Raw genomic sequence first — 17,497 nt, 5'->3', positions numbered from 1 at the left:
ATGTGCTGCGAATACACAGAAAGATAGATCCTTTATCATTTAGCTATAAAATAGCAGGTCAGCAACTGGAAGCAGTTAATACCATAAATTATCTGGGAGTACGCATTAGGAGTGATTTAAAATGGAATGATCATATAATGATGATCGTCGGTAAAGCAGATGCCAGACTGAGATTCATTGGAAGAATCCTAAGGAAATGCAATCCGAAAACAAAGGAAGTAGGTAACAGTACGCTTGTTCGCCCACTGCTTGAATACTGCTCAGCAGTGTGGGATCCGTACCAGATAGGGTTGATACAAGACATAGAGAAGATCCAACGGAGAGCAGCGCGCTTCGTTACAGGATCATTTAGTAATCGCGAAAGCGTTACGGATATGATGGATAAACTCCAGTGGAAGACTCTGCAGGAGAGACGCTCAGTAGCTCGGTACGGGCTTTTGTGAAAGTTTCGAGAACATACCTTCACCGAAGAGTGAAGCAGTATATTGCTCCCTCCAACGTATATCTCGCGAAGAGACCATGAGGATAAAATCAGAGAGATTAGAGCCCACACAGAGGCATACCGACAATCCTTCTTTCCACGAACAATACGAGACTGGAATAGAAGGGAGAACCGATAGAGGTACTGAAGGTACCCTCCGCCACACACCGTCAGGTGGCTTGCGGAGTATGGATGTAGATGTAGATGTAGAACATGTGGACACTCTGAAGAGCATGTTGGGTTACAGCAGCGGAATGCAGGCGAGCTTTATGCTGTCGGAATGCATCCCCTGAAATGCTGTTCATGAATGGCAGGACGACAGCTCGAATCACCAAACTAACGAAAAAATTTGCTGTCAGGATGCGAGGAATAACCACCAGAGTACTCCTGCTGTCGTCATAAACCGCACCCTAGGTCATAACTGCAGACGTAGGTTCAGAGTGTCTAGCATGCAGACAGCTTGCTTGCAGGCCTTCAAATGGCCTTCTTATAACCAACACACATCCATAAGGGACACCGAGGCAGTCCCCGTTTTCATCAGAAAACTCAACTGGCCTCCACCCTGCACTTCAATGAGCTCTTGCTTCACACCACCGAAGTCGTAAACGGTGGTGGTTTGGAATCAGTGGAATGCACGCTACAGGGCATCTGTTTCAGAGCTGTCCTTGAAATAACCGATTTTTAAAAGTTCATTGTGTCACTTTGGTGCTAACTGCTACTCAAATTATTGCTGCATATCCAGCACGATGCGACAGAGCCATACGCCGAACACGATGGTATCCCTTCTCGGAAGCGCCAAATGGCCGTCTGGAACACGGTCTTCTTCCGACCGTACATTCTCTTGTCCACCACTGCCAGCACTCATGTACAGTGCCTGCATTCCTGCGTAGTCTTTTTGCAGTATTGCAGAAGGAACGTCTAGCTTCTCATAGCCCTATTACACCTTAAAGAAATTCTTGACTAACATTAGTTCATCACGTCCAATCTCAAAGGTAACTATCGCTGCAGCGTGTATTTGATACAAACCTGATTTGCATCATAGGGGCGTTACTAGCTCCGCTCTTGTGCGTCTGGCATGGAATCCGAATAGACATCGTCTTTCAGAGTAGAAACACGCCTAATAACTTTCGTTTAAGTTGCACAACTCCTTCTTCGTGTTGCGGTTTTTGTCCGTCAGTATATTAGTGCTCCGTGCAGCCCTGTACTCTGGCCTCCAAAAGGGGGCGTCGTTCATGCATCTGCTTTCTGCTTCTCCCTGCGATACGGGCACGAAACCTGGATCGCTGCAGCTCGCAGACGTCATCACTATCGATTGTAGGGAACGGTGGCGATACAGTGGAACCATTTCTACATTCATTCTAGTGTGCTCATTGCGCCTGTTTTCCCTGACCACCTTCACATATATATCTAATTGGCTAAGCAGTCGATGCCTAATTCAAAGTATTGTTCCTTTTTTTCTCTCTATTATTATTTTCGCCTGCATCATCAAAAAAGGTGTAGTACACTGTTCATTTCTTTCAACAGATTTTCTAAATATTCCCTGCTTTCTACCAGAAGTGCAGTGACATACGCGATCGTTATTGTTGATTATTGCCTCGTTTTGTATTAATCAAGAAACTGTGTTGCATTTACTTCTCAGATTTTGTGGAGATTAAAGTCACTGGACTTTGTGTCATACATTATGTCATTAGCCAATTTGGACTGTTAGTACCTCTCGATATCAAGAAGCTGGCTAATTCTTCTTGCTAAACAGTTTAATTTTATCATATTAACAGAATCTTCCGTCGGTTCTTGGTAGAACAACATTATAATAAATGAAAAGCACCAGTTTTCTTATGTTCTACAATATTACTTTCACTGTTAACCGGTTTTCAGCTTACAAGGCCATCTTCAGACATTTATTATTATCACCAAAGAAGTTACAATGATTGCAAACAACACTGGAAGGGAAGTAACACGTCTACATTGAAGTAGAAACATACAGTAAGTAACATCTTTGACAGTGTGGTGGTAATGCAATGAAAAAGTAAAAATTGAACAGTACATCAATAACAATAGAGCAACCAGGAAAACCTTTAACACAAAATAGGAATAGCATGCCCACATAACAGTTTCTATTAATAAACAAAACTAATAAAATAAATTAAAATTAGTACTAGACAAGGCTAGATCAGGAGGTATGTGCGAGTGATAAACAAACCAATCAAAAGAAGAGACAATTATCGATGTAACTACAGAGTACGTAAGGAACTTAAGCAATGTCAATAAGATAAACAGAAATAAATAAATGTAAGTAAACAGAGGCGTTTGAAGGAACCTACAGTAAATGCAATCTTTGAGGGTGTGGTGGTACTGCATTTTGACATTAATATTATAATCAAAACAGTGGCTGTGTAACAGTTTGCATTAAATAAATCAACAAAGTAAAATATGAACAACATTTGATGAGACAACTACAAGGGGTGTTAAACATGGACAGTAATACAAGTACCAGATAAAAGAAAGCCTTAACTATTGAAACTACAGTCTATATGGAATACAAAGACAACTTCAACTAAACAAAAGAACTTAATAAATACAGGAGAATGGGAATATGTAGGAAGAGACAGTGTGGGAAGTAATGAACAACAGAGAAGATTATATGAAGTTTAGGAGAGGGGAAGTGTTGAGCTGTGTCTGGCTACTTAGGATTAAATCTGGACTATGAGCAAGCTGTTTGTAAATTTCCAGGGGTTCCAGCAGGTTGAGTTTATGGCCTTTGTTTGCTAGGGGAAGTACACTGGACGCTGGCTGGTAGTTGTGAACCTCACTCAGTACGTGCTCAGCAAATGCAGAGTCTGAATTATGCAACCTGCAGCTGCGTTCATGTTCAGCCAGTCTAGCTGCTATGTCTCTGCCTGACTGCCCAATGTTTTTATTTATTTATTTATTTATTTTTGCTAGATATTATACGGCAAGGGATAACAAATCGCTCTCTATAGCCCTTGTCAACAAAACTGAGTGACTTCTCTCATCTTTCCTTTAAAATACCGAGGAAACCGCTACCAAAACTACACGCGCGGAGTTCTCGTTTGCAGAGGAGCCACACGGAATAGCCTGCCGTATTTCAAATAACGCATAACGCTCGCCTCTTTCATTTATATTCTAGACAGCGTTTCACGCTTTCCTGTATATACTCACATCTCGCGTTGCATCCACGCACCCTCGTACGAAGCGTTAGCGTAACGAAGATGAAACGAACTAGATAAACGAGATAAATCGAGGTCGCAGCGTCGCCCTTTTATCTTGTCATATTCACGCGCCGAGAGCTGCCACTATATTCCACCAGGAGTGGTGCTTCGAAATGTCTACCTACCTTTGCTTGAGAACTCACTGTGTCCCACTGTGAAACATACTAATACGACAATTACATCTTTATAAAGTGTTTGTGAATGACTTTTGTGCAAGTGTTCTCCACAAAAGTGATAAGTTAAGTGGCAACACTAAAATTTTTCGCAGATGATTTGGTCGTGTTAGTTAGTACTGGGCTAAGAATCTGAAGACACTGATTTACTAAAATATTCAACAAGGAACAGGTTCATCAAGTAGACTGAATAACAGTGATGTAGATTATATCTTGCGTCTCCGCCATTTCAACTGTCGCTTGTTCATTTGTAAAGAGACAACCAAGATCCATAAGAATGAGCAGTAAGGAAGATGTTTTTGTTTTCCGTCGTAAGTCCTATATTCAGATAATGCTAGAAAATCACATATTTTTCAGATACACTAACCAACTAAGGTACGGATACTCTTTAAGCTAGGAAGAATCGAAACAAAATGACAAGACATGTTACCGAGAGCTAATCTGCTAAAATCGAGAAAATAATGAGTATGTGGCAAGAAGAGATTAAGAAATCATTTATTCACACTTTTGGATGGAACACACCGCTCACCCCCTCCACCAACGATAGCAACAACGGTTTTTTCTCAAATAGATGACGTTGTTTGGCTGCCAGATATTTAGAGTAAGAACATCGGATACAACTTACCGTCACAAACATTCACGAGACAGAAAAATTGACAAACAGTACAGATTTATAAATGTCGTGAAAAATTTATTACTCAGTGGCAAATTATCTTAAACTGAATGAAATTTTCTGTCTGTGTCTTTCGTGTTTATGGATTGGTCACGTATTTCAACACCGTTTTTAGACAGACCTTATATTTTTATCAAACATCGGTAGTATCAAGACGGTAAAGAATCCATTTAGTTGTTCTTGAGACTCCTGAACTGCTAAAGATCCAAATCTCATTTCTTCGTATTGTTTCCAGATTCAAAGTTTTACGATCTTCTAGCTTAAACCTCCAGTGTTCCACTGGGGTATAGTCACCATCTACTGATATTTCCATTTCTGTGAACGGCAGGTATGTCTCTCATGTACGCGGCATTCAGTGGGTTTGTGTTCTCCACGAAGTATAAATTACATTTTAGTTTGCAGACTGATCTGGGCATACAATAATCAACTATCTATTACACTGGGTGACCAATGTCAACAACGTGATTAATAGTGTAATACCTTTTAATCTAGGGAAGGAGTCATATTTCGATTCTATTACACATAATTTTATTTCAGGTCATGAAGTTCAAGATTTAATGAAATTGCTAATGGAATCAATAATAAATTCCAGAATGAGATTTTCACTCTGCAGCGGAGTGTGCGCTGATATGAAACTTCCTGGCAGATTAAAACTGTGTGCCCGACCGAGACTCGAACTCGGGACCTTTGCCTTTCGCGGGCAAGTGCTCTACCATCTGAGCTACCGAAGCACGACTCACGCCCGGTACTCACAGCTTTACTTCTGCCAGTACCTCGTCTCGTACCTTCCAAACTTTACAGAAGCTCTCCTGCGAACCTTGCAGAGCTAGCACTCCTGAAAGAAAGGATATTGCGGAGACATGGCTTAGCCACAGCCTGGGGGATGTTTCCAGAATGAGATTTTCACTCTGCAGCGGAGTGTGCGCTGATATGCGCTGATAAATTGGTTGTGGTCTCAAGTAGGTTTCTGTGAAATAAGTTAACATCGAGTATAGATTTAAGTGTCAGGAAGTCGTTTCTGAAAGTATTTGTATGGAGTGTAGACATGTATGGAAGTGAAACATGGACAATAAATAGTTTGGACAAGAAGAGAATAGAAGCTTTCGAAATGTGGTGCTACAGAAGAATGTTGAAGATTAGGGGGGTAGATCACGTAACTAATGAGGAGGTATTGAATAGGATAGGGGAGAAGAGAAGTTTGTGGCACAACTTGACTAGAAGAAGGGATCGGTTGGTAGGACATGTTCTGAGACATCGAGGGATCACCAGTTCAGTATTGGAGGGCAGCGTGGAGGGTAAAAATCGTAGAGGGAGACCAAGAGATGAATACACTAAGCAGATTCAGAAGGATGTCGGTTGCAGTAGTTACTGGGAGATGAAGAAGCTTGCACAGGATAGATTAGCATGGAGAGCTGCATCAAACCAGTCTCAGGACTGAAGACCACAACAACAACAACAACCAAAGCACTGTAAATTTTCTTTTCTTTGTAAGGACAGAGTATTCGTAACATCCTTTGTATTTATTTACCTATTATGCACTGTCAAATATGAAACTTACCTCATAGTAGTCTTTTCCTGTCTTGCTTTGTTTCGGTTTCATAGTATATTTGCTGTTGTCTTATTATTTGAGTTACAAAACCATGTATCCTAATACATGCCGCTATGATTGGATGAACTTAGTGAAGAGGAAAATCAATACGGGAGTGTCGTTATTGAATATTCTAAAGGCGAAGAAGGTCGAGTACCGCGAGGTGAACATGACCCGCTCTCAGATATGGAAATGCCTGTAGTTGATGAAATTATGGATCAGAATACAACATATTTAGTTAATGAGTACAGCTGGCGGAAATTCCATGCAGAGAAACCGAGCTGAAATGTTCGTACCCATGTCCACAATGTAACTAGCCACTTACTTGGAGAAAAGGAAATACCTTAGGAAATTAATTAACAATCTGAACTACTGGATCTCTTAAGTTTCCAAGTACTGTGCAAAATTTATATTGATAACACTCAAGACTAATTTATTGGGGAGATAGATGCTGTATTTACAGACTAACGTGGAATCGGGAACTTGTTGGTTTATTGTAGATCATACGTAGCTCACTGACCTCCTAAAATAATTAACTGTCGAAAAATTGTAAAGGAAGTTGACCTGGAATTACGATATGTGTGTATGAAAATCCTTTTTATTAAATTTTTGCAGTACTGATGAGCCGGAACATCATGATCGCCGACCTACTATCGATATAAAGGTGGTCAAGTGATAACAGCGTCACTTGTCGAGGAATAACTGCTGTTCAGACACATGTGCGGTGCATGTGATATCAGTGAGCATGCTTACGTCTATAGAATGCGGGAGTCGCGCGATCTACCCGAGACTGAAAGAGGGCAGACTGTGATGGCCTGGAGGCTCGGCACGAGAGTTTCGGAAATTGCACGATTTGTCGTGCTGTGGTGAGTGTCTTCATCACGCGACGGAACCAAGGTGAAAGCACGTCCAGACGTCATGGGGTTGAGTGGCCTCTCCTTGTAACCTCCCCCTCACTTATCGACCTTAATGACAGTGAAAAATTAAACCGCGTGTACCTAATGGAAATTTGGGAAAAGCAATCGTCACCGAAGTTAATCTGTCGTTAAAGAGGGAGGAAAGGGTTGCATCTAAACGAAACGAAAAATGCAAATGAAACTGGTGGAAATTAATTTTGAAAAGGGGTAAAGTTAATAAAGAAAGTAAATGTGCGGCCGTTACGTTAACAATTAACTAGCGGTAATTAGATATTTGAGATTTGGGGGAAATTAAGGTCGCCAGTCCTAAGGACAATTGCTATTGTAACTGAAAAAGAAAGGTTATTACGCATATAATTAGCACTAGAAGCGTGGCAACTGAAGGTTGACACGTGTAGTGGGAAAACTGAAAGTTTGTCAGAAGTAATAAATTTCCCTACACTCTGACTTAATTTAGCAAAAGAATTAATAAAACCGGAAAATCGAAAGTTAATTTAGTGACTGAAGTTAAAGTGAAGCACATCTAAATTCAGTAAAATACGGTTAGTCTTGGACTAGCTCAACAATCATTTCAAAAGCTACTCGAATCTACGCAATTTAGAAATAAGAGATTTAACTTTGAACTTGAATTAAATGATTCTGAACAATTAACAATAGTAAAATTTAGTACATACCAAGCTGAGCTGCAGTCACAGGTAAGCTGAAATACGGTAACAAAATTTGCACTCTTAATTTGTGCTTGTGTAATCTAAATATTGTAGCCAGCTATGAATACCTTAACTGAACTTTGAAATTAAAGCAGTGAAATCGAATGATGCTGGCGTTTGAATTTCAACGACACTCGGGTTCATTCCGGAAAAGGAAGGGACCCTGCTTGGTAATGCAATTGGGACAATGAGCAACAAAGGTTCATGCTACGTTGCTGTAATTTAGTGAGAAAAATTTAACAGTTTGAAAAGCTGAGGTCTGCCATACAGTTCTAAAACTTTAATTGCTTCCAGTCTTCCTTGTTGGTTGACTGAAGGTTTGAAGCCGTCGATCGTGGAGGTGGCGACAGTCACTCATTGTCGGCCCTCGCTGTTGCACAAGCTGGATGTTGGCGCGCCTTCTTCTCGACACTGTCACCAGGCGAAGCGGGCTCTTGATGTGCGCCAGCTAATGCTTCCCGTCCGCGACACCGTGTCAGAAACTATCATAGCAAGTCGAGCGCAATTACACGCTGCCCAACCCCGAAAGCGCGGCAACTCGCGGGAGCGTCACACAACACACCTGCTCCACTGCACCACTCCAGCCAGACTCTCCCTCTGCCCGCGCTCCACGCGACAGAGTTAACACTACCAAAGATCCTAAACACTTTGGTTCTCCACACGACCTATCGATGGATTCGTTCGATTGCATAGTTTTCCCTAGGCCAGACCCAGCGTATAAATACAAATAATATTCACAAAACAAACCAACATAAATGCATATATATATATATATATATATATATATATATATATATATATAAACAGTAAAACAATTACAATATATAAAGACACAGAAATGTCATATCTTCAGGTAACAAAATAAGGAAAAATCTATAATACAATAGATGGAAATAGAAGGATATGCATTTCCGGCGTTACATCCTCATTACAGATGACTGAAGTCGGAGGCAGGTCAGAGTGGTAAAACAGGGCAGGTGGCGAACTGTGACGTGACTGACACGACACTTCAATGCTGGGCAGAGTACAAGTGTGTCCGAACACACGGTGGACGATGGGCCTCCACAGCCGACGACCCACCAATGTGCGAATGTTAACACCACGACATCGGCAAATACGACCGAAATGGGCACGTGACCATCGGCACTGAACGCTGGCGCAGTGGCAGAGCGTTGCATGGTTTGATGAATCCAGATACTTTCTTCATCATGTCGATGGGAGTGTGCGGATCCGTCGTCTTCCAGGGGAACAGCTGCTTGACACCTGTTCTGCGGCGATTTCATTATGCTCTGGGGAACATTTACGGGGGCGTCCATGAGACCAGTGGCACTGTCGGCCGGAGTGGCCGAGCGGTTCTAGGCACTACAGTCTGGAACCGCGCGACCGCTACGATCGCAGGATCGAATCCTGCCTCGGGCATGGATGTTTGTGATATCTTTAGGTTTGTTAGGTTTAAGTAGTTCTACGTTCTAGGGTACTGATGACCTCAGAAGTTAAGTTCCATAGTGCTCAGAGCCATTTGAACCAGTGGAACTCATGCAAGGCACCATAACGGCCAAGGAGTATCGTGCCCTGGATGCAGGGCAAGTACACTCCTTCGTGACGATCATTTTTCCCAGCGGCAATGGCATTTTTCAACAAGATAATGTGAGATGGCATCAGCCAGAAGTATGATGGAGTGGTTCGAGGAACGCACTGGCGAGTTCCAGTTGATGTGATGGCGCCGCAGCACGCCAGATCTGGACCCGATCGAATGCTTCTGGGATGTGATTGAACGTGGCGTCAGAGCTCAAAGTCCTCCTTCTAGGAATTAACGGGAATTAGGTGACTTGTGTGTGCAGATGCGATGCCAGCTCTGTCCACCAACCTACCGAGGCCTTATTGTTTTCATGCTACTATGCTTCGCCGTTGTTATCAGTGACAAAGACGTCAACCTACTTATTAGGTAGGTGGTCATAACCTTTTGACTGATCAGTGTATGATGATTGTATTTCGATGAAATAAGAGCGGGACAACTAGAAAGGAACTTCTTGATGTGCACCTCTTTCATAAGTATTTAAAACAATATTAAATTAATTTCACATACAATTTTCCGTAAACGAATATCCCATGGTTGATGAACAGTAATTGTAGTTGAATGGAGATATCCTTTTAGCCGTCTGAGCAAAAGTATCCAGGTACTTCTATACAGGGTGTAAAATTTAAGTTGACAAACCAGAATAACTCAAAAAATAAGCGCCACACCTGACTCACTAACTAACTATCCAAACATCCTACTTACTAACGAGTGAACTCATTACCTCCCAGAGTAAACAAAGTAAAATATGTGGGTCAACATTTGCTAGCAGTGGAGAAACTAAGTAGTGGAAGTCTCCCGGAAGAGAAATCAGCTAAACCTCCTCGACTGAAACATAGCCCCCCCCGCACCCCTCCTTATTAGTTACAGCTTATTACTAACAGGGGACTGGGAGAAAGAAGTGGTCTATCCAGCTTGTTTGATCTGACTGATGTGTACATGGGAGGTAGCAACCACTACCTAGATCACAGATTAACAGGACCCAGCGGCCCGAGAATCTGATGAGGTCCGGTAAAACTCGGCGCAAGCTTCACAGAAATACCGGCATCGCTGCCGCCCCCATAGTAGAAATTGCGAACAAAAATTCGGTCGCCAACTTTCACACGAGCTGGCTGCCTCTCTTGATTATAACACTTGGTTTCTCAGCAGTGAGCCAATTAGATATTTCACCTAGCCCTGCCCCAGTTCAGCTTAATGACCTCTGGGGTGATCGTTTGTTGCAAAAGATCGTAAATGTTCTATAGTTAGGACAAGGTACGAGGGTTATTCCAAAAGTAAGGTCCGATCGGTCGCGAAATGGAAACGACTATGAAAATCCGATAAAGCTTTGCACAGATGTGTTGGGTAGCGTCTCTAGTATAACCCAAGTTAGCATCACGTCGCTCTTCTCATTTCTGAGCTCGCAGTGAGTGCGTAAAGATGTCTAGAAAATAGTGTCTGCCGCCAAGTACGAGGGCCTGGTGAGAAATTTCGCCTGAAGCTATGCAGCCAACATTACATAACTGTCGTGCTGTTTCGTCTTCACGACAATTCTCAGCCGCATTCTGCAGGGGCAATGAAGATGCTCCTGCATCGTTTTCAAATGGAAATGTTAGATTACCCACAATACAGTCCGCAATTGTCTCCCCCTGAGTTTCATCTCTGGTCACATGAACCGCTGTCTTTGACGACAACATTTTGACACAGACAACGAGGTGTAGGCCAGCGTGGAGAATTGGCGGAAAGCACTGGCGGCTGCCTTCTATGATGAGGCTATTGAAAAGTTGGTACAACGCTATGACAAAAGTCTAAGTCAGAACGGCGACTACGTAGAGAAGTAGCTGAAAGGTGTAGCTAATTGTTACAAGTAAAACATTTCTGATGTTCAGTGTGGTTTCAATTTGGCAATCAATCGGGATGGAATTAAAGGCAAGGTTGATCCACAGGAGTGAAGCATCCCACTTGGTAAAATGAGCAGATGCTGAGAGCATTTTTTTTTTTTTTTTTTTTTTACAAGAGGTGGAGCCCCTCTACGCCCACACCGGCATGATGGCCAACACAAAAGGTCTACTGCCATCTCTGCATAAGGGTTAGTATTCACTAAAGTGAGGTGTCGCAGGATGTGGGTACTGCGATGTTTTCGTACGTCTGGTTAGGGTTAACCATTAATACGCGCTCATCTGGAGATAGATTGGTCGAAATATGACGAAGGGTAGCGGTTTGAAGGGCAGAGGAAAAAAAAGTGCCAAGGCAAGAGCCAAGGGAAAAAAACCTCTGCGATAGTTAGGTCGGGCGGCAAGAGCAGTAGCGGTTGTCTTGCTGCCAGCGATAGGTTGTGCAAGGATAGGCTTTGATAGTAGTGGGTATCACGCATGTCGATACCTTGACGTTGTATGTTTGTGCTGCTTGGCGGCTGGCGCTGGGTGTTGGTACAGAGTCCTCGTTCAGCGTCAGCAACCTGCAACAGTTAGGTTTGTTATCGATCTTGTGTCCGATAGGTCATATACCGAAGGCACAGTGTGAGGGAATGTTGGCAGATTGTTTCTGCGTCTGTGGGCGAGCTCGTCGGTGTCCCAGCTGTGGCCTGTTGGTCGGCCCTAATAGCAGCTGGTAGTTGCCAGTCAGTGTTGCTGATATGCAGGGGCTTGCCGACGTTTGTCGCTGTTTGCGTATGTTAGTTTACCATAGGTGGCTATGCCCTAGCTAGCAGTGTCTTTGGTCGCTTGTGCTTCCACTCGTGGTTGTCCTTAAGGTTCCTATTTATTCTCTCAGCAAACGAGGCGTGGGGATAGTAGTGAGGTCTCATAATGTGACTAATGGCACTCTCAAAACCAAAGTGGCTAAACTATTTTGAAACAAATGCTGGGGAATCATCACTGACTAAGGCCCTGAGCGGACCAAACATAGAAAACACCTTCGAAAGATGGTAGATAATAATAGCAGTGGTAACTCCCATACGAAGAATGAGCAAGCCGAACTGGAAAAAGCCATCCGTAACAACCAAGATGCATGGTTCCCTGCCTTAGTATGGGGAAAGGGGACCACATTATCAATGAATAACTTGTCCATAGGTTGCTTCTTTCTCTTTGACTGGAGGAGGCCGTTGGCTGGGTTGTGAATAGGCTTTCCCATTTGACATAGCTTCCTTTCCACCAAATAACCGCCGGACATCCTCACTAAACGATGACCGAGTTATGTGTTGTTTCACCTTATTGATGGTCTTGTGACACCCCAAATGACCCCCTACCAGTGAGTCATCAAAGTAGCGATAAATGGACGGGATGAGTTCCCTCGGCAAGTAAACTCTTGACTCAGGTGGTCTACCAACCTCATGACACAAAATTCCCTTAATCTACAGATACCCTGTCACTTGATCCCCAGGAAGCAGATGCTACCTAATAGTGTCCAGCTTGGGGTCCCAGTCCAGGTTAGTGCTGATATTAGCAGAGAGCTTCGGCACCTTGGTTATTGTGGCACCAGCCAGTTCCTCAGATGCTTTTCCACACTCGGTTATGTCCTCACTGTCCTCCTGAAACATCCAGCTAAGTACGCCAGCCACCTGGTTGTCAGCCCCACTTACATGCCGCATCCGAAAGTGGAGAGCAGATCTGTGCACCACCCATCTAGCAATTCTTCGATGTCCACCTGACAGACTAATACCAAGAGGTCACTTCCACAGACGGCAACACGATGGGCGGCAGCGGCAAGTAACTTCGATGAAAATCCAATAGCCAAAAGCCTCCCGTGAAACGGAGCTTTCGGTCACTTCCCGCACAGTCAACCAGTCCTCGTCCGGACTGGTTTAGTTCGGAGCCGCAGCTTCTTCCCAGCGCTGTCAAAACGAGACCCAGAAGCCGCGAAACGTTCAGCCCACCGGCCGCGGCGCGGCAGTAGCGCCACCGGACGACCAGTGGAGAAACGAAGCAGAGGAAGCCGCCCGGCGACGACATGGATCACTTGACTTTTCACATCCCCATCTCCTTCAACATCGTCACTTTACATCATCCACAGTACAGAAACTTTGACTGCAGCTTATTACGTTTTTCGTATCAGCATGCTTGTGTTATGAAGAATTCCGTATTCTTGATATTTTGCGGTGATCACTGTGGTGATAGCTGCGCACTAAATGTACCCCGTCATTTTAGAGCTTAAATGAATTAAAGCAAGCGAATCGACATGCTACCGTCACTTCATCTGGACCCCTCGCCTCCTGACTATCCAGCAGGAAGCCCATTCCGGCCTCTGCCTCCTGAAACTCCTGTCAGGCCGGACATGGGGATTACATCCTTCCACCATCCTTCACACCTACAAATCCCTCATCCGTCCTATCCTCTGTTACGCCAGCGTAGCCTGGATCTTCGCACCCACCCACTTTTACAAGGCCCTCCACCCCCTCGAACGCGCCCGCATCTCGTGGTCGTGCGGTAGCGTTCTCGCTTCCCACGCCCGGGTTCCCGGGTTCGATTCCCGGCGGGGTCAGGGATTTTCTCTGCCTCGTGTTGCCTGGGTGTTGTGTGCCGTCCTTAGGTTAGTTAGGTTTAAGTAGTTCTAAGTTCAAGGGGACTGATGACCATAGATGTTAAGTCCCATAGTGCTCAGAGCCATTTGAACCCTCGAACGCCATGCTCTCCACCGTCCCTTCCGTATCTGCCTTCCTTCCCCCACACGACTCCTGTATGACCTCATCCCCTTCCCCCACCTCCTCCTTTTCCTCCAACATCTCCGCATCCTTTACACTGTCTTCAGTCTTGATTCCCCCCACCTCCTCGTTTCCCTCTCCCTCTCCACCCCCCACCACGTTGCTGCACCTGTATTGCTGTATCACTCCCTCTCTCCACCTCCACACCCTCTGTCTCCTTCATCGGGGCTATTCCAGCATTACCCCTCCCAGATGTTGAACTTCGCCGTGACATCTACAATTTCTTCCAACTGTAGCCTGGCCTTGTTCCCTCACCTCACCAGGACCCCCATTTTCCTCACCCCTCTTTCTCCCAGAGCAGATTTTCCTCCTCCCCCCACCCCTGCATCACAGCACACCCTGTGTCCCTCCCACGTCCTTTGCTCTCCAGCCCTCTTTGTCGCGCCCCCGCCCGTCTTCGCCCCTCCCCCTCTAACCCCCACCCACCCTTCTTCCCTTCTCCCTCATCTCCATTACTCTGGCAGATCCCGTGTTTTGCTCATCGTCATCAGTGTGCTACGTCAGTGTTGTGCTTGGTGCTGTCCTCCTGTGCATCACGAGCTGTGGTTTTATCTGTGTGCTCAACCTGTTTATCGTCCATGAGTGTTCTGTGCTACGCCGCCCGTCACGTGGCTGTTTTATTTCGTTTTCTGACTTTTCTGCTCTGGCCGTACTTCGCCTGATGCCTTTTAATCAAGTGTATGTTTTTTGTGTGAATTACTTTTCTTAGATTTTTATCTCCGATTTACGGTCACCACTCTGAATGCTTTCTTTTCTTCTGTTCCGCCGTTTTTGTTTTCTATATTCCGCCATATATTCTGTATATTGTTTTAAATGACTTCCTGTCTATTTTTGTCTCTCGGCAGATGATCAACGCTTATGATGCTGCCAGCCCGCCCCTGATGAGGAATGGAAATAACAATAAAGGAAAAAAAAATACGAATCGACATGCAGGCAATGCCCCTCCCTCTAGTTTTTATCAAAGGGTTTTGCTAAAAGCATCCCTAATGCACTGTCAAAGATTTGACCAAACGGCTTTGACAAGTATTTGGCACTGGCCTTGAACACTACATTGCTGACGTCACACAGATGTGCGCTCTGACTTGTATTTCTCGTTGGCCACATCCTGAACTATGTATTGCACTATGATATAGTTTTACAGGTAGATGCAGCGGTATATGTGGATACTGTGTGCTATCGTTTTGTGAATAAAGGTATTGATAAAAAAGTAATACATAAAACGTCGTGCTGCATGCAGAAGTATAACTACATGAACAGCTAAATTTTAGTTGGCGATAAACAGTTTTCCTTTCATCATTTTGTAGGGATTGTCAGCAAAAACATGTTTCTTGAATGTTTGAAATTATTGTAAAGTTTGTTGCAAGTCACCAAGCCCCCCCCCCCTCTCTCTCTCTCTTTCTCAGTTACTGAATTATTAGAGTCTGGGTAATTTGCTTGACATTAGTTTCGCTACATAGATACGTACGTAAATATTTCCACCTTTGATACTTGTCTTACTGTCTTAAACCTTTAACATCGGATTATATCTCCTAATGAGTAGATTGAGACAAAATTTTAAATTTCAAAATTCGGCAATAATAACACAAAATTGTAAACATCATGTGATATACAGGAAACCGTTAGACAGGCAACCTGTTACCGCAGCTTGCAACAGGTAAGCCGCATACTGTTGCAGAGGACATGATTAACGGATGATTACTGAGGCTGCATTTTACAATAATATCTTAATTCGCTTCTGTTACTGTATTTTCTCCTCTTCTCGGTATCGACCGCTCGGTCTAATCTTGCCTGCAATTGTGAAGAAGTTCTCTAAGTAACTCACATGATAAATTGCTCATTAATTTTTTTGAGATTTGTGTTTGTGATCTTTATGCTTTTAATATTACATTGCCAACCAGAATGTCGAAAAACTTATTTTTCTATTTCCATAAAGATATCATGCTACCTCTATATTACTGCTGTAGGCACTTCTCACTTTGCCCCTACATTGGCTGTTCCACTTTGGTATCTAATGGCTCTGAAAATAAGGATGTGCTGACAGGCAGTCTAGGTCAATAGCCTCATACGTGGCGACACTGGATCTCATATCCAGCCGCATTTCGCAGCCTCACGACCCAGCAATATCGCCGTAAACGCCAGGCTCGACGAAACCACCCCAGTACTGTATTTTACGCTCCCCATAAAAGAGCCACATAGTATTCGTCGCTTCCTCCGCAAGAAGATGGTTGCAGTCCCGACTGGTCTGTTCTACGACCTCGCAACTCGATAATGCTTCTCTTTCGCAAACGATTGTAGATGTCCTTTGTTCATCACCCACTGTAACAGCATGTCATGAAAAATAGTTTCTCCCTTAAATTATCTGTTGAGAGAAGTTGCACCACGGTGCACCACTCACGTGTGGAAAATGATGTAACGTAGCGGTGTATACATGAAAAAAAGCATAGGCAACCAATTCCAAAGAAACCTATTGTTTTTCGATAGTTACCATTGTAATGGTTTTTAATTTATGACTGTCTAGCTACACTCTTTCTTGTTACACTTCTCACTATTCTTTGAAAGTCTTTGAAAGACATAATGAAAAACCCATTCCGGGATAAATGAAATACAAGCCAGCTGATGAATTTACTACATTCAACAAGTGTTTGAAGTAATACTTTATAGTCGCGCGGGATTAGCCGAGCGGTCCGAGGCGCTTCAGTCACGGACTGTGCGGCTGGTCCCAGCGGAGGTTCGAGTCCACCCTCGGGCATGGGCGTGTGTGTATGTCCTTAGGATAATTCAGGTTAAGTAGTGTTTAAGCTCAGGTACTGATGACCTTAGCAGTGAAGTCCCATAAGATTTCACAGACATTTGAACGTTTTTTAATACTTTATAATTCTTAATGTCCGTATTTGGAGGAAAATCGGTTGACTGTTCGCAGTGCTGACTGAGATGGGGTAGCGAAGATCGAAGAAACGACGTTAACCGTATTCGGGACAGCATTCAACTCTTGTAATGATAGCAAACCATGGAAAATTTGAAAAAAAGCATTATAATGTGTGTCTCTCGAGAGTGAGTCCATGGATTTCACGAGTGCAGTATTTTCATATTATTATTCCTTTCATTTTTTGATATCACGGCTTTCGTTGACTACTTCAGGCCGATGACAGATGGCTTTGCCGAAAGCTGTTTTCATTTACTCCTTTTTAACACGTTTCAAATTACGAGAGTTTATTAATTAATCAGGCTGAAGAAAATTGCAAATTTGTAGAGGCTGGCATTGGTTGTGCATATTGTTTTTTTTTTCAGTTATTTTTAGTGCGACAGAATGATTAAGAACAACCAACCTGGTGGACTGACGTAATGTCAGTCCGGAACTTAAGCTGGTTGTCCGATACTAGCGAACAACGATCTACCTATTGTAAGCCAAATATAAATATTTGGATGAAGTCGCAGTTAATAATAGCTCTAATCTGTCATGTCTTATCAGCTAGG

This window comes from Schistocerca cancellata, chromosome 2 (assembly GCF_023864275.1).
Source record: "Schistocerca cancellata isolate TAMUIC-IGC-003103 chromosome 2, iqSchCanc2.1, whole genome shotgun sequence".
In the NCBI taxonomy this organism is placed as follows: domain Eukaryota; kingdom Metazoa; phylum Arthropoda; class Insecta; order Orthoptera; family Acrididae; genus Schistocerca; species Schistocerca cancellata.
The sequence above is the reverse complement of the archived record's forward strand: the minus strand, read 5'-3'. Positions refer to the sequence as shown.